This window comes from Tamandua tetradactyla, chromosome 1 (assembly GCF_023851605.1).
Source record: "Tamandua tetradactyla isolate mTamTet1 chromosome 1, mTamTet1.pri, whole genome shotgun sequence".
NCBI lineage: Eukaryota > Metazoa > Chordata > Mammalia > Pilosa > Myrmecophagidae > Tamandua > Tamandua tetradactyla.
The window spans coordinates 168020611-168048481 of record NC_135327.1 but is presented as its reverse complement, the minus strand read 5'-3'; the positions used below and the strand labels follow the sequence as shown (position 1 = coordinate 168048481).

Sequence of the window (27871 nt, the reverse complement as noted above, 5' to 3'; positions counted from 1 at the left end):
AGCATGAAACTCTATAAGACAAACCAAGACGTACAAGTCACCCTACATACTACAATTGCTATTCTCTGATAGGCGCATCTTCCTTGGACAGTGAGGAGCAATCTCAGAGGGATCCAGAAGTCTCCAGCCCACTTTGTTCTTCTGTCATATTCCTGTGTTTGAGCTATAATAGCAATTTTCTGCCTTTTGTGGTATTCTTAAAACTAAAGAATTTCTTACAGAACCTTGCTGTCTGGCTTATTTGGACTTGACCCTAGACTTTTTAATAATAAAAATAAAAGGCAAGTTTATAGTCTAAGATTTTCTAACACCTTTATAAACTGGCTGGCTATCACTGGGAGAGTTTATTAGACACAGACTTTTTAAAAAAAACCTCTTCCCTGGAGATATTGATTTTCTACATGGACCCTAAGAACCCATTCCATATAAAAACTAGCAGGTGACTCAGCTGTGTGGCCAGAGACCCACAGGACCAAAAGTCTCTCACATACCTCCTAAATTTGATACTCTATGACACAAAGGACTAGCAAATACCTTACATGTACATAATTTTTGGCAGTAACTAAAGTAAAAGCTGTAAACGGGCCAGCAGTGTGAATGACAAGCCGAATGTGTCCCTATGCTGTCTGCATTAGTTTTCACACACATAACACACATTACACACTCAGTTTTGTATGTGGGCCTGCAGCTGGCATCAGTGTGAAGAAACTGATTTCAAAATGGGCTGGCGCATTTCATTGCTTCCCATTTCCCTATTTGTACTTTGTGATGTTTACAATGGAGAGCCTGATCGTATGACTGGTCAAAATGTGAAATTCTTTTGGGCTGGTTTTTAGACATTTAAGGATCAAGATAACTGCTTTTTCCACTGAAGATGCTTTACAAATAAATGTAATTGACATTTTCAATTATCAAGTGATGTAACAAGCTGATTTGAGAATGGCCTTGGGCAGAGCAGGCTAAATCCAGGCTGGAGTTCTAGAGACATCTTTACCACACTCATCAACTTATATAACTTATTTCTTGACTTTTTAAACTCCAAAAATGGAGATTATAATGACTTTTCTTTACAATTTTGATGGGTTGTTTTGAGAATCAAGGGAGCCAATGAATGGGAAAGCATTAGAAAATACTTAAAATTGAGAGATAAAAAAGGCTATTTGGCATTCTCACAGAAGTGGGTTTTCTTAAAAATCAATCTTCAATAGCTAGAATGTAGAGGTATGCTGTATTCAATTCTGTAACAGCCTTCAGCCTCATTTTCATTAAAGCGAATTCTTGGTTTTCTTTATGTCCAACATGATTTATTTCAGATACCTGGCCCATAAAAAAAGCTTTTTATGTTTATGAGTGGTCTAGAAATTGTGAAATTCCTGTTGTTCTATCCACTCTGCACCACCCGAATCTCCCATATAACACAATCATGCATAAAGTTACATGAATGATTAAAATAACCCTATTAATTAGCCAAATAGTATGTGCTGTGGTTCTGATTTTCTTCTTTCTTATTGTGGCTCCAACACTAGTTCAGTTAGTTCAACACTTGTGCAGCTATGTTTACTTACTCTGAACACATGTTTTGGTGCCTGGGAAAATATCTGTTTATCTATGTATAGACCTGGATCTTATGTCTCTGAGAAACTTACTTTTTATCAGTTTTCTTTGAGCAAATATTTATTATTGCCTCCTCCAAATATGCATTGCAGCTGGAGAGATGTAATTATTTCAAGGAAGCCAGCCCCTCGTGGGCGCAGGGTATTTCTGGGGCATGCCGCCTCTTTACCTGTAGCTTGGAAATGATTGCTTGACACACACTGAAAGGAGAACCTCATCGGACTCTGAAAATGGCACCCTGGAGCCTGAAGCAAACTTCCAATTGCTTCAGGGGTGGAAAAAAGCAAAGAAACAGAAACATAAAAGTCAAATTCAAATATGATAGAAAAATGAAAGAGGAAATAGAGGAGGAAGAAAATGTTAAACATAAATGTATGAACTGCTTTTTTATTTAACAGTCCACAAAATTATGGGGCTGTGTGTTTTGTCTATCAGAATCCAGCATCCTTGGGCGTCTAATGAAAATATCATGAATTTCAAAGTGCCTTACATTTTACATTCTTGAAATGAACGGGATTTTCTTACATTTAACATCAGCCCAGCATGTACAAAATAGCACTACAGAGTTATTATAAGCCTATTTTTACTGAATTCAATCCTCATAAAGGCAGTACAGTTACAATTGAGGAAATGTATGGAAAATGGCTCAGTCATGAATTTTGATAGCATTGTTGAATTCTTCAATCTATCATCATTCCATCATTAGTCCTTTCCTCTCAAGTCCATTGATGGCAATCCTGTTTTACAGATGAGCCTATTAAGTCACCAGGAGTTTAGGTAATTAGCTCTGCCTGGCAGTCAGGTGGAGGATTTAGATTAGATAAAAGTCCCTCAGGTTCTAGGGATTGCTAAACTGTGAGGACAGCAACCCTCCTTCTTAAAAAAAAACTAGACATTTGGAAATCACTTATCGACTTCTTCCACACATTCAAGAGAAAGTTTAGTACTAAAGTAAAGTAACTTTACAGAGGGAGTACCTCTGAAGTTTTTAGAAATTGAGTTCTAGGGATGCATACTTTTCTCTTCAGAAGCTGCCATTATCATTTCAAGAATTGCATTTCTTGTAGTAAATGTAAATATATTTCTATATACAAAATACACATAAAATTAATATTCCATATGTATTTCTTTTGCCTGCTCATGTTTCAAGGACTATAGAAGGTCCTACTGAGCTTACAATGGTATATAACTCATAGAGTCTACCCACATCAATGGATTAATTTGCTGTTTCACTGCTTCATTCATTCATTTACTTATCAAATTCAATACGTATTGTTAAATTAATGAAAAATAGGCTGATCGGGAAAGTTTTAGTGGCATAGGTAGTGTCAGATGGATAAAATGTTAATAGACAGAGAAGTGTGGTTCATTCCAGTTCCAGGAAAGAGCATGGTTATTTTCTTCCAGAGGTGGAAATGCATGATATGTTTAGTGAGTAGCGCATACACTGATATTCCTGAAATGTTTTGGAACATGAATACAATTGAAAAATTATTATGTTGAATATTTATAAAACAAATTATATTGAGAAAGAGCATCCCTTTTCTTAATTTTCTGGCAGTTTTACTATTTGTTTGTTCTCTTTTCCTTAAATGAGGGAAGATAGAACAATTTTATTATTTTTAAATATTTCTCCCACATTCCTCTAAATGAGATTAGCAAAGAGCAGGCCACTATATACACTTTAAAAATTCCCCTTCCATTTACTGTAGGAGAAAAACAACTCAAGATTAATTGTAAGGGCTACACAAGAGTATTGCCTAATTAAAGATGACCAGAGAAGCACCAGCCTCGGAGACCCCTTTAATTTGACAGTCTGGATACTTAGCATGTTGGAGAAACAGTTCTCAGGGGTAGTTCTGCAATCTGTTCCATTAGTATAAACCTCTGGAATTTAGCTCAAACAATAGCAGTGCACAAAGGAATAACTGCTTCTGTGAATAATAAGCATTTATTGCATTTGCTTGTATTGTTTCTCTGCATTGTTTCTCACCTTTGTAGTAGATATTTTATTACTAAATGAAAGCTCTGTTTTATGGAAAAATCGCCCCGAAGTGTAGACTATGGTGAACTCGGGAATCCAGCCCTGCAGTATAATTTCCACCTGAAGGTTGGGCAAGAGCAATTTTGCGGGGATGTGAGCAGCACTTAAGCACCACTTCAATTATTTTCAGGAAACAGTGTTTTTGATGCTTCTTTATTCTTCTCTTTTTAAAACTTCACACTAGGAACTGCTGATTGATGGTCAAAAAAAAAGGGGGGGATTACAAGGAGAAGATAAGCATTGCATACTAATTCCTCTAAATTTGAGGATGGGAGAAAGGCAGAAAGATGTGAGTAAATGTTATGAACAATTCAAAAGGAACGAAATAGAATGACGCATAGAGGGGAGATGTACTAATGTGTTATGCCATCAGCAAACACACTTTCTTTCACTTCTGCTTCCTAGGTGGAAACATCATTGGCTCTTAAAGCCTTTATTCACTAAACTTATCTACATCAACCCCCATCTTTTCCTCTTTTCTACCAGTCCCCTTCTCTCACTCTGCCTGGGGGTCTCTCTTATTTGACTTCTTGCTACCCATGCCACTTCTCCCTTGTCTGCCTCTTTTTCCCTACTGGCTCTTTAACCTCAGCAAATAAACATATTCATGTTTCTTATCTCATAAAAGAAGAAGCAATAAGTTAAAACGCCTCTTTTAAACCCCCTACTGCTCTGAGTACTATCTGATGTCTCTCTAGCTTGGCTTCCTTAAAGAGAGGGGCCGTCCAGCTGTCACCACTGTGCTAGGATAGGGTTACTGATCTTTCCTTTTGCCTCAGGGTCCAGCATGGCTCCAATGTTACTCATCCTGCCTTTTGGTATTTTGTTCATCATGGAAATTTTGGGCCTTCATTTTCATTTTTAATATTGTGCATTGAAGTCAAATTAATCCTGATTACTGAGTTTTTTGGAGGCAATCTTAAATTTTGTGCCTGATTGAGTGCCTTACTCACTTCAGCCTGCTCCTGTCCTGCAGACCTCCTAGTACACTTCAAAGGGAATAACTCCAACAAGTTGTATCTACCTTCAGCTAAATCTTCTCTCACACTAATATGCCTCGTTTCTGTGAATAGCATCAGCTTTTAACTGGTTGTCAAAATCAGAAACCTACAACAGCTTAGACATGCCTTCACACTTTATCCTGTGCCCTTCTCTCCAGCCATATAATCAATAGTCATATTTTGCCTTCTCTGACTCTTTAATCTCATTCCCCAGACACACTGTCACTACTTTAAGACACTCGTCACTTCTTTCCTGATTACTAGAATTCTCCCCAACTGCTTTTATTGTCTTAGTGTATCTTCCCATCTTCTCCAATATAATTTTACACTGTTGCAACCAGATAATTCTTTCTAAAATGCAAATCTGACCATACTCCTTGACTCCAGAAATCCTTCACTACCTCTCTATTGGCTTCAAATAGAATCCAAATGCCCTTAGCAAGACATGTAAGACCTTTAATTTTTTGTCCACTGCTAAACCTTTTATTCTCATCTCTTGCCACTGTTGGAATATTTGCAGGGCCCTAAATGAGCTATTTTCTTACAGCTTTTGGCCTCCTCCTGCCTGAAAATCCTTTCCTTTAAAACTCAGTTCATAGTCATATCCTCCAGGAATTCTTCCAGGTGCTTACATTCTGAGCTAGGCATCTTTTTTATCTGCTCCCTATCATCCTATGCTTCACTCTCATAGCTTTTATATTATTTCCTTGTCAATCTGCCCTCTATACTATGTACTACCCCATGTCTTTAGTGCACAATATAGTTCCTGGCACAAAGTAAGTATTTCCCAGATTACAGAAGACTTTGGTCTGGATGCCAATTTTTCCCTGATTTTGTTTATGGTAAAAATAGAGTTTCCTTTAAAATTGTTTCCCTGTGTTATACATTGGCATTTTGGTGGCTCTTGATTTGCCTATTGTCTGCCTATCACTCTAGAAATTGTGATTCTTGAATGTAGGTGGTTAAATCCATATCCCTCTCCCCAAAGCCACCCATTCAGGCAAACCTAATAGGACCAGAGACAGATCCACAGAGTCATGATATTTTAAAACAAATGATCCAAGAGGCAGGACCAGGAATGCCCGGCAGAAGCCAGAGTCCAGCATCACACAGGACCAAATGAATTTTGTCGCTCCCTCCTTATGCTTAGACCTCCTAAATACATGGCACTACCAAAGCAAGAGACCTTGGATGGCCACCGTAAATGCCTCTGGCTGGTTTTACTTGCTGGACACGAATTAAATGAACATCTAGCCCAAGCAAGGAGCCTAGACAGAAGTACTTGTCTCAGCAGTCTGACTGATCCAAACTGATACAATTTCACAGCAAATGCATGAAAGAATCATTAAATTGAACTATGTATGCCTAAGCAGAACCCAGATAAGTAACAGAGATTCTAATTCTTATATTTTTAACAGAAAGCCTTAATATATTTCCACACTCAAGAGCTTTCTTGATCACTTTAAGGCATGATGAAAATTTTCCATAGATATGACAGTTATGAGGCAATTAATGGAATACTTTGCAAATCAATTGCAAAAAAAAATACTGAGTAAGAAACAGCTGAAGTAAAAAATGAAAATGCTATAAATATAGCTAATAGCTTCCATTAAAAATGTCTTCCAACATTGGAAACTTTAATCACAGTTACACTCAAATCATTGGTTATACCCTATTTCATGGTTATTCAGCTTGGTAAAATCTATGCACCATTAAACATCATAGGTTCACTGTTTTTTTAATATCTGGTCAGCAGTGGAAATTTTTGCTAGCTAATTTCATTAACAAGTTTTAATTTCATTTAATCCTAACACTAACAAATTTTGAAAAGTACTATTTTTAAAACCTCTATAGAAGCATTAAAAATAAAATCAGACTAGCTGATCCTGGAATACATTAGAACTTAATATCTAGAAAAAGTGGTATCATAAATTAGTGGTGGAACAATGCATTTTCCTGTTTGGAAAAGAGTGAAAGTCAATTCACACCTTAAGTCATAAAACAAAGTAGTTTCAATGGGATCAGAGTTTTATGTGCAATAGCTAAAATCCACAAGGTAGTATATATTTAGTGTCTAGAAGGGAAGGAATTTTTCTAAACTAAAACAAATTGAATAAATCACATAAGGAAATATAAATAAATTTAAATGTTTAAATATCATGAAAAAATAGCTGGGAGAAATATTTGCTTCAAATATAACAGAAAAAAATACTTTGGATATTTACAAAGCTAATATAAACTTCTAACAACCTCTCCTTCAAAATTATAAAACATCAATAGTCAAAAGGCATATTCAGGCAATTCACAAAGGAAAATATACTTGACTATACATTTATGAAAACTATTATGCTTTTAGAAGTAATCAATGAAGCATATTATTACTTGAGACTTTATTTTTCACCTATTGAATTATAAAAGATATTCAGAAGAAATATTCTGTATTAATATGAGTACATAGGGATGAGACAGCTCTTTTATATTACTGACAAAATATTTAAATAGATTATAAAATAAAGAAAAATTTATAGAAAATAATTTGGCAGTTATACCCTTCTTACTCTTTGATTCAAAAATACTGCTTCTAGTATTTTACTCTAACAAGTAATCTGAAAATTTAAAACAAAGTATTTGTGCAAAAAGATTTTAATTAAAGCATTTTATGCTAGAAAAAGGATACACGAATACCAATAAAATGGAATATAATAGTGGCATTATGGTTAATACTTAGAAAAAATTTAGTCTTCTGAGAACATCCTTATACTGTAAAATACTAAAGCATATACATGGTGTATATAAGTATTATATGAGAATGCTAAACCATTAAGTGATTATCTATGGTTGGTAGCTTTATTGTTAGTTATTATTATTTTCTTTCTATTTTTCTCTATCTCCTTGAGTTTCCGTAAGGGGTGTTTATTACTTTCATAGTCAGGAAAAAACATTGCTAATAAAAAAATTTTAGTTGAAAATGAATCACAAGGGAATGATATTGATATAAGACTGTCTATTATCCACCAATATCAGATAAATTCCTATTCCCTCTTAACTCATGTTGATAATTTGGTTTTCTATCTTGTCATTTGTTATTTCAATAAATGACCACTTTGATCTTTAGGGGCGGTGCCATATTCAGTTAATGTTGGTGAGGTTTGAGACAATTACTAAGTTTTTTTTTTTCGTTTTCCAGCCAGTACTTCCCTATTGAGAGATGGGTGATGGAGTAGAAGGAGGGAAATACATTTCTCTGTGATAAAATAATTTAATGAGAATAGTTAAGTAAACAAAGCGTTAATTAGTCTGTGAAAATAAATCGCCCATGAAGTGTAACCTGCTCAATTTTTGGATCGTGCATCCGTTCTCCAAGACTGATATCTGGGAAGGTGATTATTTTACTTCTTCAGAATTTGACTTTTGACAGGAATCAACTCCTGAAGGAATAACTCATTTAAAGTAACCTTAACTGAATTCAAAGTAGTAAGGGAAGAGAGAAAATTGCAGGTTTTTTTTTCTTCAGACACAGCAAAATAAAAGTCTGCATTCTGCAGTTGGGAGAAGCAATATCAGATGTAGTCTTTGGGTTTCAGATATATTTTCAGTTTATTGCTTAGTGCCATAGTATTTTTCCATTATGTACTGCCGGAAGAGTTCAATCTTCTCAGGATGGCACATTGGACACACCTTCCGAGTAGAGAGTGATGCCTTGTCCTGAACACAGCGACCTCCCTTCTCAACACCTTTAACACTCCTCACCTGAGGTCGGCAGTGAGGACATGCTGGAGAGGGGCAGCAGACGCTGTCTTGGTGGGGGACAACCACTGGGCTTTGGAATTCAATGTCAAAGGCCTTTCCCCACCATTCTTTTTTGGTCTCATTTTACTGCAATTCTGCTTAGCTGCTACTGTTTCAGAATTTGAGCAGATTATGTCAGATCTTGATATGAAACTTTAAATTCTGGCATTCTTGTGTGTATTTATGTCTTCTGAGATACCTAGTGGGATAAATGATTGTTCAGAGAATACTTGTTAGCCCTGTCACTTCTATGCCAAGGTCCTTCTTGTAGGAGAGGTTGATTTTACCTTGTGATTAGGAATGTCGTCTTAAACACCATTTCCAGCCCACCCAACTCTCTCTCCCCACCCCGACAGTCTATCGACACTCTTCCATTATTTAGGGAGTGATTTTTCCAAGGCTAGAACCATGACACTATCATTCAATTGGGAAATTGGGGCTACTTGGTTTTAATTATTTTAGCCAAAGCTTTGTTTTTCCATTAGCCCCATAAAATAGACCCCGCGATAAGAGTCTTAAGCACATTACCTTGTTTTGTTTCCATTACTCATTGTAGTTGGCATAATTCCTATTTTACAGATGAGAGTATCAATGGATGTTGCTTGTTTCAGGTCCTTGTGCAAACAGGCCTCCAGATGAATTCCACAAAATCACATGGTTAAGGAACAGGTTTTATTGGGGGAATCTTACAAGCTGCTGGCAGGAAAGGAAAAACACATTCCTATAACTTCTCAACCTCTCACAGAATGGTGGGTTAGGCAAAAGCCCTCCTGGATCCATAGTGTGTATATATATATATATTTATACTTTTTTTCTTTTTTAATTTTCAAAGCACAGTTCAACCCATAGTTGCAGAAGAGATCACAGTTTATTTTGGTCTACCATACCATCTTCTCAGATTTTCCCATCTAGCTGGTCCAGAACACTGGAGGCTAGAAGGAATATATATATATTTTATCATCACAATAATTTTTTTTTCTTTTTTTGTGAAAAATGACATTTACACAAAAAAGCAATAAATTTCAAAGCACAGTGCAACAATTAGTTGTAGAACAGTGTCATGGTTAGGGACAGGTGTCAACTTGGCCATGTTGTGGTACCTGTTCGTCTGATTGGGTAAGCACTGGCCTGTCTGTTGCAATGAGGACATTTCATAGGATTACGTTATGATCACGTTAGCTACATCCACAGCTGATTCCATTTGTGATCAGCCAAAGGGGAGTGTCTTCTGCAATTAGTGATGCTAAATGCAATCATGGGAAGCCTTTTAAGGAGGACTCAGAGGAGATAAGTTGCATTCCTGCTTTGGCTGGCGAGCCTCTCCTGTGGAGTTCATCCAGGCCATCCATTGGAGTCATCAGCTTCGCAGCCTGCCCTGTGGATTTTGGACTCTGCGTTCCTACGGTCACGTGAGACACTTTTATAAATTTTATATTTGCAAGTGTTCCCTGTTGATTCTGTTTCTCTAGAGAACCCTAACTAATACATCTTGGTACCAGGAGTGGGGTTTCTGCCAGTTGCTCAGTATGTCTATGCCAATTATACATTCCGGAACTGGGGAAATAACTACAGGATGGGTCCGGGGGCCCACTGGACCCACTGTGAGACGGACCTGAGCTAAAACTCCATTGATCACCTGGCCTCCATAAGCCCCCACTCTGACTGGTGGTCCAGAGTGACGTTTTGGGTCCCCTGGAATTAATGTCACTTCTGAACCAGTGTCTAATAATCCCCGAAATATCTGATCATTTCCTTTTCCCCAATGCACAGTTACCCTGGTAAAAGGCCGTCGGTCTCCTTGAGGAAGACTTAGAGGAAGGTCAACAGTATAAATTTGTGGCAGTGTAACAGGTTTCTTCCCCATAGGGACCTGGCCTCCCCTTCATTCAAGGGGCTCAGGGTCTGTAAACTGTTTCAAGTCTGGAAATTGATTAAGGGGCCGTGATTCTGTGTTTTTGTAATTCAGGTTAGACTTCTGTTCCCTTGACCTAGAACTCTTTTGTTTATACAGCTCCAACAAGAATTTAGTAGACTGCCCTTCTATTGTATTTCTAGGCACCCCATGATTTACTAGCCAATGCCACAAATCTCTGCGTGTCATATAATTTTGATGCCTCCTTTGAGTTTGTTGTCTATTATAATACCCACGTCTACCCTGTCTTTGGTGATTAAGTGCTGCCACCTGGCTTCTGCCAACTCGGGATCCTGTCATCCCCATTGTGTTTAAGGATTCCAGCTCAGTGACAGCAGTTCCTACAGTAATATCTGACCTACAGAGAATTGCAACCACAGAGCTCTTGAGGGATGATGGTGCTAGTCTCACAAACTTATTTCTCACTGTTCTGGTAAAAGGTGCATCTTCTGGACATTCCTGGGGTGTAAGAGCAGGCTTTGCATGATAAATCCACTCTAACATCCCAATCTCTCTAAGCCTCTGGATCCCCTCATCTACATTATACCAGGGCAGTTCTGGCATTTCAACCTCAGGTAATGTTGGCCACCTTTTGATCCATGTTTCAACCAAGGGGTGGAAATGGGTGTGGTGCCACTCACTATTACTCCTAGTGATCCACTGGGAAAATTTTTGCTTCCTGTCCCTGCTACCCTGAGTTCTGCTGGTCTACAGGTTTTAGTTCCAAAACGGGGTGTGCTTTCTCCAGGAGAAACAACAGTGATACCACTGAACTGGAAGTTAAGATTGCCACCTGGCCACTTTGGGCTATTTATGCCTCTGGATCAACACACCAAGAAGGGAATTACATTATTGTCTGGGGTAATTGACCCTGACTATCAGAAGGAAGTAGGACTGCAACTACATAATGGAGGTAAAGAAGAGTTTTCTTGGAATATAGGAGATCCCCTGGGGCGTCTATTAGTACTACCATGCCCTGTGATTAAAATCAATGGAAAACTGCAACAACACAATCCAGGCAGGACCACTAATGGCTCTGAGACTTCAGGAATGAAGGTTTGGGTCACCCCACCAGGCAAAGAACCACGGCCAGCTGAAGTGCTTGCTGAGGGGAAAGGGAACATGGAATGGGTAGTGGAAGAAGGTAGTGATAAATATGAACTTCGACCACGTGATCAGTTACAGAAACGAGGACTGTAATGCTGTTTTGTTTGTGTTATACTATTTAAGTTGTAAGATATCAAGTTTAAGAATGAATGTTGTCCAAGGATTTGCACCCTATTCTGGAGAGATTTAATGTGTTTCCAGTTATATGCAGGACAGTTGAGTATTGTCAGGTAAAAGAAAAAATGTGTGCTTATTTTTGTTTTCATTTGGAAATCTAAGGTATAGGTGCCAAGTTGACAAGGGGTGGACTGTCATGGTTAGGGACAGGTGTCAACTTGGCCATGTTGTGGTACCTGTTCGTCTGATTGGGTAAGCACTGGCCTGTCTGTTGCAATGAGGACATTTCATAGGATTACGTTATGATCACGTTAGCTACATCCACAGCTGATTCCATTTGTGATCAGCCAAAGGGGAGTGTCTTCTGCAATTAGTGATGCTAAATGCAATCATGGGAAGCCTTTTAAGGAGGACTCAGAGGAGATAAGTTGCATTCCTGCTTTGGCTGGCGAGCCTCTCCTGTGGAGTTCATCCAGGCCATCCATTGGAGTCATCAGCTTCGCAGCCTGCCCTGTGGATTTTGGACTCTGCGTTCCTACGGTCACGTGAGACACTTTTATAAATTTTATATTTGCAAGTGTTCCCTGTTGATTCTGTTTCTCTAGAGAACCCTAACTAATACAAACAGATTTCAGAGTTTAGTATGGGTTACAATTCTACAATTTTAGGTTTTTACTTCTAGCTGCTGTAAGATACTGGAGACCAAAAGAAATATCAATATAATGATTCAGCAATCCCCTACCTTCTCTCTGTAACTCCACCATCACCTTTGACCTTTCTCCTACTCTTTAGGGCCATTTAGGTTATGTCCATTGTAACTCTTTCATGTTGGTAGAAGCTGTCAATAATATGGGGTAGGGAGATGGAACTAGTTGATGTTCTGGAGAGGCTGGGCCCTCTAGATTTCAGGAGTTATCTTGTCCAGGGACCCATCTGAAGGTTGAAGTTTTCTGGGAAAGTAACCCTAGTGCATATATATAAAGAACCTTTGTAGAATCTTGTATATTGCCCTAGGTATTCTTTAGGATTCTTTAGAATTGTCTTGGATGGTTTTGGTTGGGGTTTGGCAAGTTATAATAAGTAGCAATGTCTAACTGAAGTAAGAGTGACTCCCAGAGTAGCCTCCAGAGTAGCCTCTTAATTCTATTTGAACTCTCTCAGCCACTGATACCTTAATTTATTACACTTCTTTTCCCACTTTTGGTCAGGATGGTGTTGTTAATCCCACAGTGCTAGGGGACTCATCCCTGGGAGTCATCTCCCCTGCTATCAGGGAGACTTCCATCCCTGGATGTCATGTCCCACGTAGGGGGAGAGCAATGATTTCACTTGCAGAGTTGGGCTTCGAGAGAGGCCACATCTGCACAATAGAGGTCCTCCAGAAATAGCTCTTAGGCATACCTATAGGTAGGCTAAGCTTCTCTGCTACATACATAATTTCACAAGAGCAAACCTCAAGATCAAGGGCATGGACTATTGATTTGGGTGTCCCTAATGCTTGACATAGTATCAAGGGTTTCCCCAGTGGTAAAGTTTAATAGTTCCATATTTTCTCTCCCATCGCTCTAGGGACTTTGCCAATACTTTTTGATTATCTGCTTAATATATTCTAGGATGTATCCAGGCATTACATTAAGCTATACAGGATTAAAGGCTCTCATTTTTATTCTGGGCTCCCTGTGTTTGGATTGTTTAAATGAGCTAACCAGACAGGTTGAGTTAGATTGTGTGCTACAGAAAATTTGGTTCTGGACAAAATAAAACTTTCTCCCTTTGATCTCAAAGAGTAAGTGAGCTTCTAAAACATAGGTAATGTCTTCTTTACCCCTGTGCTCTGAATTACCTTAATCCTGATTGGATCAGCTTTGTTCTTTCCTCTAAATACCAGGTTATACATATATAAAACAGCCTCTCAAAATCCAGAAATAATAATTACCACTCTGGACTAAATGTGACTGCTATAAGAGCTTGAAATCTCGGCCTCTGTTTTCTTATAAGCATTTTCTAAAGTAGACCACACAGTAATTGCTCTTTTGTTTCTGGCTTATTTTGCCTCATCAAATGTCCCACAGGTTCACTCACAATGTTGCATGCCTCAGAACTTCATTCCTTTTTGTAGCAGCACAATATTCAATCCTACGTATCCACCATCGTTCACCAATCTACTTCTCAGCCACCACTACTCATTGCATAGTGGTTTTATGCAATGAGTAACATGAATAAGGGGGGAAACATTTCATTCCTCCTAATCCTCTCTTATTGTAGGGCAAGAGAGAGCAAACTGCCAATATTGTGTGCACAGATTATTTGGTTGACAGGCATTCTGGATTTAGTTATCAGCTCTTTACTACAGCTGTCCAAGAAAGCTGGCTGCTCAGAACCTGGGGACTTTGGAACACAATGGGAAGATGCAGTCCCTCTCCAGGGGATAAGGGAACATTATAGACCTATACTTTGGGGAAAATGAGGGCTCCAACTCTGGCTGTTTTATTGTCCAGGGGACCTAGAAAGCACATTAAGGTTTAATTTTTGAAAATTCTCCTTTGCATAGCAGAGTCACATAGTTTGTAAGTGTGTGTGATGGAGGATGGGTTTGAGTGTGGAATTTAAAAACATCTCTCAGACTTCAAATCTAATGTGTGCATATTGCCAATCATACCTGTCAAATTTTTACACCTTTTCAGTTCACAACTTCCAAATTTTACCCTCATTGCCATCCAGCTCAGCTCTTCTCCACTCTACGATGAGCAGACTTCTGTTTGGTTCACCCCTTTTCTTCAACCACAGGAATGTTTATTTTAAGTAAAATTATCCCTGTAAATTTCGGATATTTCTTTTACTTTTCCTTAATTACATCTTGGTTTCTATTCTTCACAGACCTCCCTTGACTCATTCTCCAGCGGAGATTACTGCTCTCTCACTTGGCTACATTAAGAAGGCGAAGACAAGGGAAACATAGTCTTTGTATCGAGTCCCTGGTTCTACCACCATCACTCAACAACTCTTTTTTAAAAGTCCATACTAACCTTATTTACCACTGTTTCCTAATTCTCGGTAGCATCATTTGCTTCCCTTCAGAATGCTTATTTTTCTCAATAACTTCATTGTGAGACACACAATTCCCCCCATTTATTTCTGCCATTATCCTGGGTGGTTTTGAAATAAAAATCCAAATACCCAAGCATCACAAATCCTCAGTATTCTCAATACCAATGACCTTTGCCTCTATCCTTGTTCAGCCACATGTTGACATGGTCATAATCAGGACTTCTGGATCATCTGGTGTGGCCCTGGAAAGGAGCTCATTTATGACACTTTCTTGATCTGCTTCTTTCTCTTCTTCAGTGATTATTCCTCAAATTTCTTCGATGGTTGTTCCTTCTAAATTTTTTTTTTTTTTGGTCAGCTTCCGTAAATATTATTATCAAGGAATCAGCCTTTGGTTTTCTATTATACATCTCTTTTATTGACTCCCAAAGTATCATCTATCAATTTTGATTGTGTCTTCTTTGTTTTCATTTTATCTCATTTATAAATGAAGTCTTGTGCTTTCTTAAATTCCTGGAAAATATGAATGTCTATTTTCAAGATTCACTGTATCTCTTTCCTGTATTCCCATCCTTCCTAAATTTAAGTGACAACCCCTTCTCTGTGCTCATGGTTCCCGAATATATATCAATAAGAGAGCCTGCAACAGAGACTTTGACTCCTCCCATTGGATGTGAGAATCTTTAGGATACTCAGAGAGTGAAAAGGGAAGCCACAGAATGGGCCAGCATATTTGAAACACATACGACCACTAAAGGGCTTGTATATATTCTGAAATAAATATTTAAAAACTCCACTAAACAATGAGAAACAAGGTAAACAATGCAACAAAAAAAATGAGCATGCGAGCACTTCACTAATAAAAATTAAAATGAAAAAGTAAAAGGTTCTAAACCTTGTTAATGATCTAGGAAATGCAAGTAAAAACATAATAAGACAGCAAAATATGTCTATAAGATACATACTGTAGCTAAAATTACAAGAAAAATGAGACTATCAAATATCGGCAAGGATCTAGAACAAGAAGCATTCTCAATCACTGCTGATGAGAGTTTAATTTGTTCAACACACTCTGTAAAGCTGATTGGCATTTTCCACTATGTTAAAAGATAGGCATAGCATCTAGCCCTTCAGTACCGTTCCTATTTCTATCCTTGACAGAAATACACACCCATTTGCAGCTGGATACATATAAAATGATGTTTATAACAATAATGTTAATAATAGGCAATCTAACGATAACTCATATGGTCACCAATACTAGAATAGGTACATTATTGGTATTTCTGTATAATGGAATACTAGTCACTAATGAAGAGGAATGAGTCACAGATAACCATCTCAGCAAAGATGACTCACACTGGTGAAATTGGATTTCTTCAAGCAGATGAACTCATTCTAGTATATATAGCTCCAACAGAAAAAGAAAGTTTGATTTCATTTTATATAAAGCTAAAAATAAAACAGGTAAAACTCATCTAAAAGTTTAGTGATGGACATTTAGATAGAATTGATAAAAACTAAATCAAGGTAAAGATTGTCTTGAAAGTCAGGACTGATTTAGATAAGTGGTTACCAGTAAGCAGTTTTGTGATTGGGGAGCCTGTTGTGAACACATGAGGGCAGACAGGGTGAGGGATTACTGCGCGAAAGTGTCGATGCTGCTCCATTTTGGAACCCCTGAGTGGGTACACAGATGTTTGTCTAGTGATAATTCTTTAAGAGATGTGGCTAGGTTTTAGGCAGTTTTCTGTATGTGTATTATGTTTCATCGTATAGAAAGAATTATAAAAAAGATAAAATAAGTGCAGCTAAGCTACTGGAATGGTAAGATACTGGGCACCTTCGAGAGGAAAGAGGCCAACAACTTCTGGGCTTCTCACATACCTTTGGGCTGAAAGGAATGGTACCAACACCGGGCCAGAGGCTGCTGTGGCTTCTCCTACTGAGACCACAGTGTGGAAAAGTTGGCAAGGGCAGCATGGAGGGCCCCACAAAGTACACAGAACACAAAGTGTGTGCTCCTAACTCCCAAACTGGTGGGAAGTCTCAGGTTTCACGCAGGCTTTCACTACCCAAATAATCCTGAGAATCTGCGGTATTTGTCCCACTTAGACAGGAACCTAAACATTTTTGTTTTCATGTGCTAAAGAGTAGCAACCCCAATATACCCTTCAGGCCAGACTCTTCAGGAGCTGCCCCTGGGCAGGTTGCCGATGGGTTTTTGCTGCTTCAACTGGAGTCCCAGTACAGCTAAAATCTGACAAACCTATGGATATGGAGATATCTAAGCCGCCTTATCCTGCTAACTTCAGGTCACTGTTTGATGTCCCCTCTGCGCCAAGTGAGTTCTGCCACTGTCCCTGAACCTTGGTCCATCAAAGTGTTAGGAGAATGCTCTCTTTTGCAGTATCATGTCAGAAAGAAATAAGTTTCAGCCAAAATCGCTTGGAGCCAAGTGTGATAATTCACACATGGGTCATTTTTCCCAGACAGAGCTTGAGGTGCCAGCAGGGGCCCCAGCATCAGCCACAACCTACAGTGACTATAGCAGCCATCCCCTCGGAAGAGTGGGGGCTCCCTTTAGAATATAAGCCAAATCATTCACTCCCTCATGGCAATTTTGCTCTGAAAATTTATTTTTTAACCTTTCTGATCTTCTCTTTGTCTTCCTCCCCTCCATCATCCCCCCTCCTCCCCTTCCTCCGTCTCTCCTGCTCTCTATCCACGAATATTTGCATGCCGGGCATTACGTGAGACAATGTAGAGTACAGCAGTGAAAAGATTCAGCAAGTTCCTTTTCTCATGGAAGTCACAATTTCCTGCCTTCTGGTCTTACACTCGGTTATTAAGAACCTCAGGAATAACTTCATAACTATTTCACAGGAAGGGCAATCTGGTCCATATTTATTTTCTACCAGGAGCTTTTAGTCTGCTATTAACTCATCACTCATGGCTGAAAAGAGCAGTGGGAGAGAAGGACCTGCCCATCAGCCAAAGACCTTCAGTCTTTGCAACAAAAGCAACTAGTTTCTGGGCCCTTTCCCAGGTAAAAATATCCTATCTATGAAACATATATTAATGCAGCACATTTAAACACCGGATTTAATATCAAGAAAACAACACTGAATTTCATTTAATTAATACAACAAATGTGTGAAAATTCCATAAGGCCTATATAGAACAGCTAAGTAGACATATGAGGGAAGAAAGACAAGATGTATGGAATGGGAAAAGATACATCCAGGGAAAAAGAAGAAGAGAAAGGGAAAAGAGAAAGTCTTAGTAGTAGACTCTGAAATATATTTACGCCTTATTTTGAGAAGAATGTCATTACCTTATCTTTGTCTTTGAAAGGTTAATTAATTGTTTAACAGGAATTTTGGCTCTTAAACTGCTCTTCCCTTGAAACATAAAAGGCTTCACTGGGAATGAGTCAAACACAGCACAAAACTAGGAAGAAAATGAGATAAAATAGAAGCAGAGACAAGCCAAGGTTAATTTAAAACAGATTAAATTTAAATTGAGGCCTTGACTGGATGTTTTTTAATCCCACCATAACCCACTTGTATATTTTCATGGAGAATAACAGATAATTGTGAATTCAGCAGATATGAAGACCAGGTCTCTCACTTGTCCAGGATTTCTTGCTTTTCCTTCTTTATTTCTCTCACTCCCGTGGGCTACTCCTTCTGTATCTCAAACTTCTTCCTTATAGGTCCAGATAATAAATACTTTTGGTTTTTCAGGCTAGACAGTTTCTGTGGCAACTACTCAGCTTTTTTGTTGTAGCACCAAAGCAGTCATAAACAATTCATAGCCCAGTGAGTGAGGCTGTGTTCCAATAAAACTTTATTTATGAAAACGTATGACATACAGACCATACTTTGCTGACCCCTGCCCTAGTAAATAGGAATAAAAAAGAATACAGACTTTGAAATTGGGCAGACTTGAATTCAGATTAGAGTCGTTAAATGAATTAAAGTCATTTCGAGTTTTATAACTTTTGGCAAGTCACTCAACCTTTCTGATGGTTGTTTTCTCATCTGCAAATTGGGGATAATAAGGCCTGCCTTATAGGATTATGTGAATTAAATCAGATCATTTATGAAAACTGCCTAACACTGCACTGGAAACATATTTTGTCTTCAATAAATCAGCTATTATTATTAGTCACTCATTCATTCATTCATTTGTTAAATTAGTTATTCAAAAGACATTTAGTGAGTGCATATTCAGTGAAGACATTTGATAGTGGGTGGGTTACAACCATACATAATGTCTATCCCTGATCTAAGGAACCACATCATATAGGAGGAAAAATATGCACAGGTATTTTTAGGGTAAGGAGATACATACTGAAAGAGATGCTATAATTCCAAAATATTTTGGAACTAGTAGGGGCACGTCCAGTTTAATCTTGAAGTTTCCCAGCTTTGAATGATGCTGTTCATAATTAGAGCAGTTGTTAATTTATTTCCAGATATTGAGGTTGGGACATCTCGACCAATCCAAGTGAAACACATATAGAAAGTGGGTGGGGGTGGGAAATGACCAAAACAATGAATGCTGTGGATAAATTAGGAAAGAAAAAAATAATCTCCAAAGTCTTTTCTTTTTTCAATTACCTGTATCTTTGAGGAATACCTGCTTGGAACATAAACAATTTAGATGAGAAATATGGATTAGGAGAAGGGGAGATCATTTAAACCCGTGTATCCCTAAATTCACCAACTAAGAGGAATCCTTCCTATCTCTGGCCCTAAAACTAGACATATAAAAACTGAAAGTAAATTCTCACCGACCTGATGCCTGGACTTCTGAGTGTTTGGGAAGGACACAAGGTCCCTGCTCTGTCACAGAATTGGGTCAGTTTGGGGGAAACCCTCATTTCTTCAGATCTTTGAGTTTCCACCTATTTTATTCTTTCCTTTGTAATAAATAGGAGTTAGAGTGAATCTATGCACAGTGCTTGCTGGTTAGTTTGCATTTCTATGTTAGCATGTCATTGATGGGGGGAGGGGGGCATCTGCAATTTGGGGCCATCAAAGGAGCACCATAGATAGATGTGGGCTCTCGAGAGGAGCACTGACAGCTCTGGCACTGGTGAGCAGCTTATGCAACTGTGGATGGTAAAGGGGGGACTGCTCTCCAAAAGGGGCCAGAGTTGGAGAAGATGATGGCTGATGCCACAGAGCTATGGAGAACATTTTTTGTTAAGTAAAATCCTGGCTAGGGATCTCTAAAACAATGTGGGAGATCCGTCGGGGGCTGGCTGTTCTGCATTCGCAGGTGGGATAAGAATCTGCAGAATACGAGGCCTAATAACATGTCGGCAATAACGTGTCAAGGAATCAGCGGCCTAACCATTTATTTTCTCTGCATGTTCACTGTTCCTTCAAATATCTATAAAGTACTCATTTATAAGCTCTCAAATCATTTCTCCTTAAACATTGAAAGTATTTTTTGCATGTGTGTTAAGTTATCATGCAGGAGAAAGAGAAAAAAGTGGTAGCGTAACTCGGGTGCATGGGAAAATCAATAAAATAGAGAGGAACTCTCCGGGCATAGAGTGACGAGCCTCCTGTGGAAAACCCAGGCCATTGCTCATTGGCATGAATGGTACTTGGATAGGACCAAAAAAGTTGGAGGAAATATAAGCATCCTTGGGCAAACAGCACAAAATTAGCTGTCCTTACATACTCCTAAACAAAGCACAGTACTAATAACATTAGTCAGAAGTGCACAGGGCAGATCAACATGATAAAATGGGCACATTCATAATAAATAGGTTCCTTACAGAGTTATAAATCCAAAAGTCTCCTTCCTTACTTTGCATTATTAAATGAATTATATTGTATGGCACTAAGGGCAAGACCTCACTATCAGAGAGAATAATCAGAGAAAAATAAGTACACAAATATTTAATGTATGTGCATGCACTGCATTTTTTCAATTCTAATATCATCTATTGTGAAACAAACTATTGATTTTCTAGGATATAATGGACATTAAATATACATAGCAACTAAAGAGTAAGTCCCAGTTATCTGGAAACTATACCATGTTATAAGTGCTCTGGTCAAATAAATCTGACATATAGAGAGTCAATACGCTTGTTGAAAGATGAGCAGCCTGGGAAGGCAGATCTAGAGAGTGGTGCATGAGTTTATAGTAGACAGTCTTCTACTAACAATCTCATTGCCTAGTACAGCCTAACTACCAGTTGGGAACTTGTAGGGCATATCCCAATCATGTCTTAAGTAACCTGGTTTCCAGTTCCAGTTGTATATCTCACCAGCTATGCAATCTAGGGCAAGTCTCCTACCCATTAAGGCCCAGCTTTAATAAGACCCTCTGAGAGAAATAACCCTTGAATGTACAGATGGGATTTCATCATCCTACTTTTACACTCTTTCAGCATCTGTACTTCTCCTTTATAGAAATTGCTACAACTATAATTAAATTATCTTTGCCATAATATGTTCATTGTAACTGAGTAGTATGGGTCCCATTCCTCACTCTGTTTCCAGCTTCTGCTTCTGTACCTGTCATATGGTAGATGCTCCAGTATTTGTTGAGCAAATGAAGTTATTTTACTCTCTAGGCATAAGTGCTGCATCAGTAAGATGAGAATAGTGCACTAAATGATCTCGACAAGCCCTTTCCATCCTAAAATTCTGTGATTAATTTTCTTTTAATGTATCCTCATTTAAAATTTTGTATCAGAGGAAATTCTAATTTTTAACCATAAATTGTTCACCCATGCATTCAAAACAATAGTAAGTATAATATCAGTTACAGAAAGATTTCCTATAGTATGCTAATTTTAGGTGATAATTTTAGAGGTACAAAAATGGGCTTACTAAAAAAAATGGGCTAGCAGAGCGTACAGGATACTGTGTGCCACTGAGGGAAGGGATCATATTTTACTGGTCTTTGTATTTCTAGTTCCTAGCATAGATCCAAGAAGGTGGAAGACAATATATTAATGTAGGAGGGTGAATTAATATAGGAGGGTAAATGAAATAAATGGTAAGAAAAATAGGAAAACTCAAACAGTGTAATGGAGAAGTTTGTAGGCAGAAACTCCTGGGATCCGAAGGGAAAATGGGATTAGATCAATGTTCTCAGGTGGTAAAGTTTAAATAAGAATTATTTATAGGCTTTCAGACAAAGCCTTTTCTAAATCAGAAAATAGCTTTCAAAATATTAGTGACAATAGTATTTTCCTATATATAATCTAAATTTAAAACAATAGAGAGGGAACCTAGTGCTGGAGTGAAGGCTTCCTCACCTCCCAGCATCTGTAACCTGTTTTGTAATTCTCTCTCTTCCTGAAATTGAGATTCTATGTGAAACCATAGCCACAATTGGGACCCGTCAAAAAGCAGCAGCAGCGAGCATGCTGAAGATGCAAAAAAAGTCCTCCAAGCAGCTGAGTACCTCTTAATGGAAGATCGTTTACGAAATAAAACTTTGGTGTTTATCCTTTTGCTAAAGCACTTCTAAGGAGTGTTCCTAGTTTATCTGAAAGAGGAAAGCTGCTGCTTAAGAAGTGTTTGAAGATGCTTGAATGAAGATATTTCCCCTTTAAAAGGATCTACTCTACTGTCATTTTCCCTCCTCTCTCCTGAGAATCTTTCACATTTTTCCTGCCAACTACGCATGAATGTAACCCTCAGTAGCTCTTTGGAATATTAAGTGGCTCTTTATGGATGAAAAATTTTAGCTATTCAATAGTGACAATAAAACTATAGATACTTCAAAATCATATTTTTCTATGGTATTATTTGAGGATTTCCTTGAATTCAGAGCAGTAGCCAATATCTTCTTAACAGCTATTAATCATATGACTTATATGTCTTTAATAAAAAAACAAAATGTAAGGAGAAGTCAATATCTTGTTTTAGATTGATGTGAGTCTTAACCTCTGAAAGCAGTTTCAAAGAGAAATGAATAAATCACAGTGTTAAAGATCAAACCTTAATGTTGCTAATATTTGGATGCATCAATATTGCTGGTTCAAATCGAAGACATCCACTAATATCCTTATTGAGGAAAAAGATAATACAATTGAATGAATGAACTAGTTTGATTTTAACCATTCCTCAACTTCCACATCCTGTGATTCCTGTGCTCCCATCTACCACAGTCATGTCATGGCACAAATAGAAAATAATGACATTTATGTGGTGCACTGGACCATATAATTCATAGATGAGGCTGGACGTTCCTTTCTCCTCCTCCTGCCACCCTGAAGGCTAAGGGGACCGAAGTCTCAGCTCGTATCAGTCTGTGCATGTATGGCACACCTGGCTACTTTAGCACTCAGTCTAGAAATGCGATTCTGAAACTCTGATTCATTTGTTGGCTTTTTTCAATTATTTTCCTTATCCAGGTTTTAAACTGGATTGGAAAATTTATATAAACCCAATGGCAATTACTATATGAATTTCACCTTTATTGTTTGGCTAAATGATCAGCAGCAGTTCTTGTTGCCATAGTAACTTGCTCAGCATATTTGTCGTTTCCACTTGTCTGGGTGTCATGGGACCCTCTTGGGCTGACCCTTTTCTAGAATCCATTTGCACTTCTCTCCTTTCTTGTATCTACCACACTAAAGTATAGTTACTCTTTCAGTTCCTGGAGGCCAGAGGCTCTACCTAATTATTTCCCTAGTCTCTACATAGTACATAACGTACAATAGGCTCCTTAGCAGCCTACGTTTTTGACCCACTCAACAGTCCCACTGAATGTGATAACTAATATGAAGCTGGCACCATTGAGATGCTTTGAGTATTGATAGCAGTTTAATGAGCAATTGTATAAATCTTGGGAGGGGGTGAACACCCACTGCAGGATGACAAATTACCATCATGTTTAGAGGAGAAAGAATACCAAAAAGGTCAGAGAAAATATTCCTAACTGCATTTAAGGATTATGACTAGAGAAAAACACACTGCCCTTTATATCTCTCAGTCGTTACAAGACAGACAGTTATAAATCTATTCTGTGGCTATTTGGGGTTTATCAAATCCCTGGTAAGTAGTACAGGAGAGCTGGGGTATGGATTCCATTGAGTTTTCAGCATGAGTAGGGAAGGAAATAAATGGGAAGAGGCCAGGGGGTTGAGAGATGGGAAAAGAATCAGAAGAGATTGAATTGTATTGTTTGAGTTAGGTGGAAATGATGTTCAACCTGAGTGCAGTTTATATTGCATTGAATCAGTTAATAGAATAGAGGACAAAGGTTTATACTGATACATTTCAGTTCTCAAGACACTGCAGAATCAGTGAAGATGGCTAATAGAATGCCAACTAAGATTATGTGAAATATTAATAATACGTAATATCTACAGCTACCCAATAAAACCAAAGACACTTGAGCTGGAAAGTATCTTAGAGGTCATATAGTCAATCTCCCTCACTAAAGTCTCCTCAAACATTTATGATCAAGACACACTTTTGAATTGGAATTTGGAGAAGCAAGGGTTCTTGAAGGGTTAAAATGTTCAAAATAGCAACTAATAAGTTAGCAGTTATTAAAACGCAGCATCTACCATGACAAGTTTGACAAATATGCGGTGGTATTTTAAAAGGAAAAAAAATAGCAGAGGGGCAGCAATATCGGGGTCCACTGGAATGCAGCCTGTACCCACTCAGGACCCGCACCTCTCTCTAAGGACAATGGGAGGATGGCAGACCTATGCGTTCTCCTCTTGCTGAACCTGGTTCTGTAATATTTCCCTTTCCCAAGTAATGCCTATTCCTTGTGTGACACTGTGGAATTTAACTCAAACCCTAGTGTACATCAGGGGGATACCTCGAAGACAGTCACTTTACAATATACTCCTATACATCCTTTTACTAGGTAACCCATTAACAGGGGGTGAATGACATCCTTCTCCTAGATTGTCAAGCATTTTGGGACTTGGTGCACAGAAGAGCATAAATTCTTCTTAAAATAATAGGTCAAGAGGAAAGCTGAAATGTACAATCTATTCTCTTTGTTTTGAAGTCCTGTCTTCTGCCCCTGGATGTCCGTGCTGGTCCTGGTACTGTGACACCGCAGTGGAGCCTCAGGTCACATGCACACTCAGCTCTTGTTCCACAAAACATCCCTAAGGTGTCTGCACACAGAGGACCTTCCAGCATTAGCCAGATGCTGTGCTCAGTGGCTTTGCCCCTAGGTCCCTGTCTTGGGCTTGGGTCACCAACTTTGCTCAGGGCGATTTTATTAGTTCTGCATTGCACTTCCCTCCCACCATTTTTTTAACTTTGAATCTTGCAGGTCAGCTGTTTGTGTCTTACTTCTCTGCCCCTCCAGAAGCCCTGATTTTGCACTGCAGTTGTCAGAAAGTTGTGGGCTTGATAGTTAATGAAATCAGTTTCTGTTTTTGTTCTTCCTGAACAATTGGCATCATTTTCTTCCTAAAATTACAAAAGGGCGACCACTGACGGGATTGTTCACAGAACCAAAAAGATCTACTTCAAGATAGATACCTGGAAGTTAGGAAATTTTTAAGAGTCTATTTTAAGGCATCATATTTAAGACTTAATAATGCCCACATACAATTTTCTGACCTGAAGACAACTATCTTAATATCATTAAAATCATATCTTACCGGGCGGGCCGCGGTGGCTCAGCGGGCAAGAGTGCTTGCCTGCCGTGCCGGAGGACCCCGGTTCGATTCCCGGCCCCAGCCCATGTAAAAAACAAACAAACAAACAAAATATAATAAAACAAGAAAATGTTTAAAAATGTTTCCCTTTCTTCCTTCCTTCCATCCTTCCTTCTTTCTCTGTCTTTCCTTCCCTTCCTCCCTCTTTCTAAAAAAAAAAAAAAAAAAAAAAAAAAAAATCATATCTTACCAAGATGAAGATTTGGCCAAATATCTGGCTTCAGTTTCCTTAACTGAAAAATGAGGCAATAATCGTAGTGCATAAGTCCTGAGTTATTGTGAGAATTAAATGCATTATTATAGAAAGTGCCTAAAACAGTACTTTGCACACAATAAGCCCTATTTTCGTGTTAACTATTATTATTTCACAATCCTTTACCCAAAACTCTTAGGACCAGATATATTTTGAAATCCCTATATTTTGGATTTTTATTTAAAGACAACCTGGATATATACTATCTGTTATGTAGTCTTCTTAATAGGGTGTAGGGCAGAATTCCATAATCAAATATACTAACATTTTTGCAATGAAACAAATGAACATGTACAATAAGTGGGATAAAGAGTATAAGTGGCTTCTCCTCATTTCAGATCAGAATTTGCCAACGATTAAGTTAAATATATTTCAGTTTTCAAACTTTTTGGGTTTCAGAATTGCAGAAAATAAGATGTCAATGTGTTGTTATTGTTTGTGTTTTTATTCCTCTTTTTCTTAGATCTGCTACGATGTACTGTCCTGATTATTCTCTGGTTCTCAATCTGCCATGACCTTGCTGGAGCCTAGGTTCCCAGAATGGAGCATGTTATTTCGGATGTGACATGCTGGGCTTGAACTAGATATATCCCTCTCCTAATGTTCAAATTAATGCTTTTGGGATCAACTCACCAAACTGGTTTTCAGTCATTGAAGCCTTGATTTTTTCATATGCTGCTATCTAATTTCATGTTCTCCTCTTGTTTTTGTGCAACTTGTGTTTGGAAAATAAATTTCTCCCTATGAAATTGTTGGTCCCCATGAAATTTGCCTTTTTAGACTTGGCCCATTTTCCCAGTCTGATGATATCATTTTGGATCTGTCACTTAAATATCTGCTATTGCCTTCCATCAAATTTAACTTTGATCAGCATGTCTTAATCCAATTTGGTGAGAAAAAATACTGAAGGGAATGCTGCCAAGGGTGGAGTTAATGTTGCTCATTAGTGAACATTGGTTGGCACTATTTGGAATAGTCGTCCAACCAGTTAAATCTATGAGACTGTATGGCAATTCATATTTCCACCCTTGTCTCTAAGACCATCGAACAGATCTTTTTCTGAGGTCTTATTAAAATCCACATTTGATCTGTTTACAGAAATCCCATGATGTGTACTACAATAGCCTGAGTAAAAAAAAAAAATAAGGGGAATCTCACCTAATTTTATCTCTATGAACCCATGTTACCTCTTAGTGGTTGCTTGCCCCCTTTCAGTCATTGCAAAAAATCTGTACAATAATCTATTCTCAGATCACCAAGCCTATATTCTTTAGCCTAGATATGACAACATATTTCATCTTTCCATTTTTGAAAATTAGAACATCTGTTCATAACTCCACTTCTATTCTCCACAGATTCTCAAAGACTTTGAAAATAATAAAATGTGCAATATCCTTAATATGCTGATGTATGTAGAAAGTGACTATAAACATTATCCAAATAAAGATGCCTTTAAGAAGAAAAGGGGGTCTATTAATCATTATGCCAGAAATGCAGGCATAATCTGGAACTGCCTTAGGCAAACCAGAAGGCATGGTCACCTTATATATACGTGAACATGACTGAGAGTCTTCAATTCATTCAGAATAAGTCACTGAATCTGGCTTGGGGCTTCTAATCTCCTTACCTGGCTTGGGGCTTCTTGCCAATATTGGACTGACAATCCATAATAGACAGTTGTCCTCAAAGAGAAAAAGATAAGTAGAACAGCCCTACTCTTTCTAACCCCAAACACTCATTAATCATTCCCTCTGTGATAAACAGAAGTTATTTGACTCTCAGGCTATTCTTGTACTGAATGACATTTTAAAAAGCAGAAGAAGCAGAAGCAAGAGGAGGAGGAGGAAGGGGAAAGAGGAAGAGAACATTTTCACTGACCCATATGCATGCTTTTCAAGCCTTAATTTATTATATGTTATAGCTTCCCTGATTCTTCGTTTTACAGATATTTTCCCTTTTACTACTTGTCCTCCTATCATTTGCACAAATCCCCTTGAAATGTGCAGTTATCTGAGATTCCTGTTTATCTCTTTAGATATGTCTTCTGCCCTTTTCTTTGTTTTCCAATTATTTGCAGAAAAAAATTTGTAGTTTCTTTCTGAATAGCCTAATAAACCTCTTGAGTTTTCTTCCATTTCAGAATCTCGGCCATGGTTTTATCCTTCCTTTTATCAGGACTTTTTGAAGGTTGTCTTCCTGACTTCCATACATCTGATTAAATTTAACATTCCTCTCCAAAGCTCTCAGGAGCCCTAGGATATCATAGTCACTTTTCCCTATGGTTTCTGTCATTCTCACAATC

At 38.2% G+C, this 27871-nt stretch overlaps 1 protein-coding gene across 1 annotated transcript in view; it reads left to right on the top strand.

Moving 5' to 3' along the window:
• Nucleotides 1–27871, top strand: part of GRM8 (glutamate metabotropic receptor 8) — an 829821-nt gene that overhangs the window by 588654 nt on the left and 213296 nt on the right. The gene's annotated exons all lie outside the window — the stretch shown is intronic.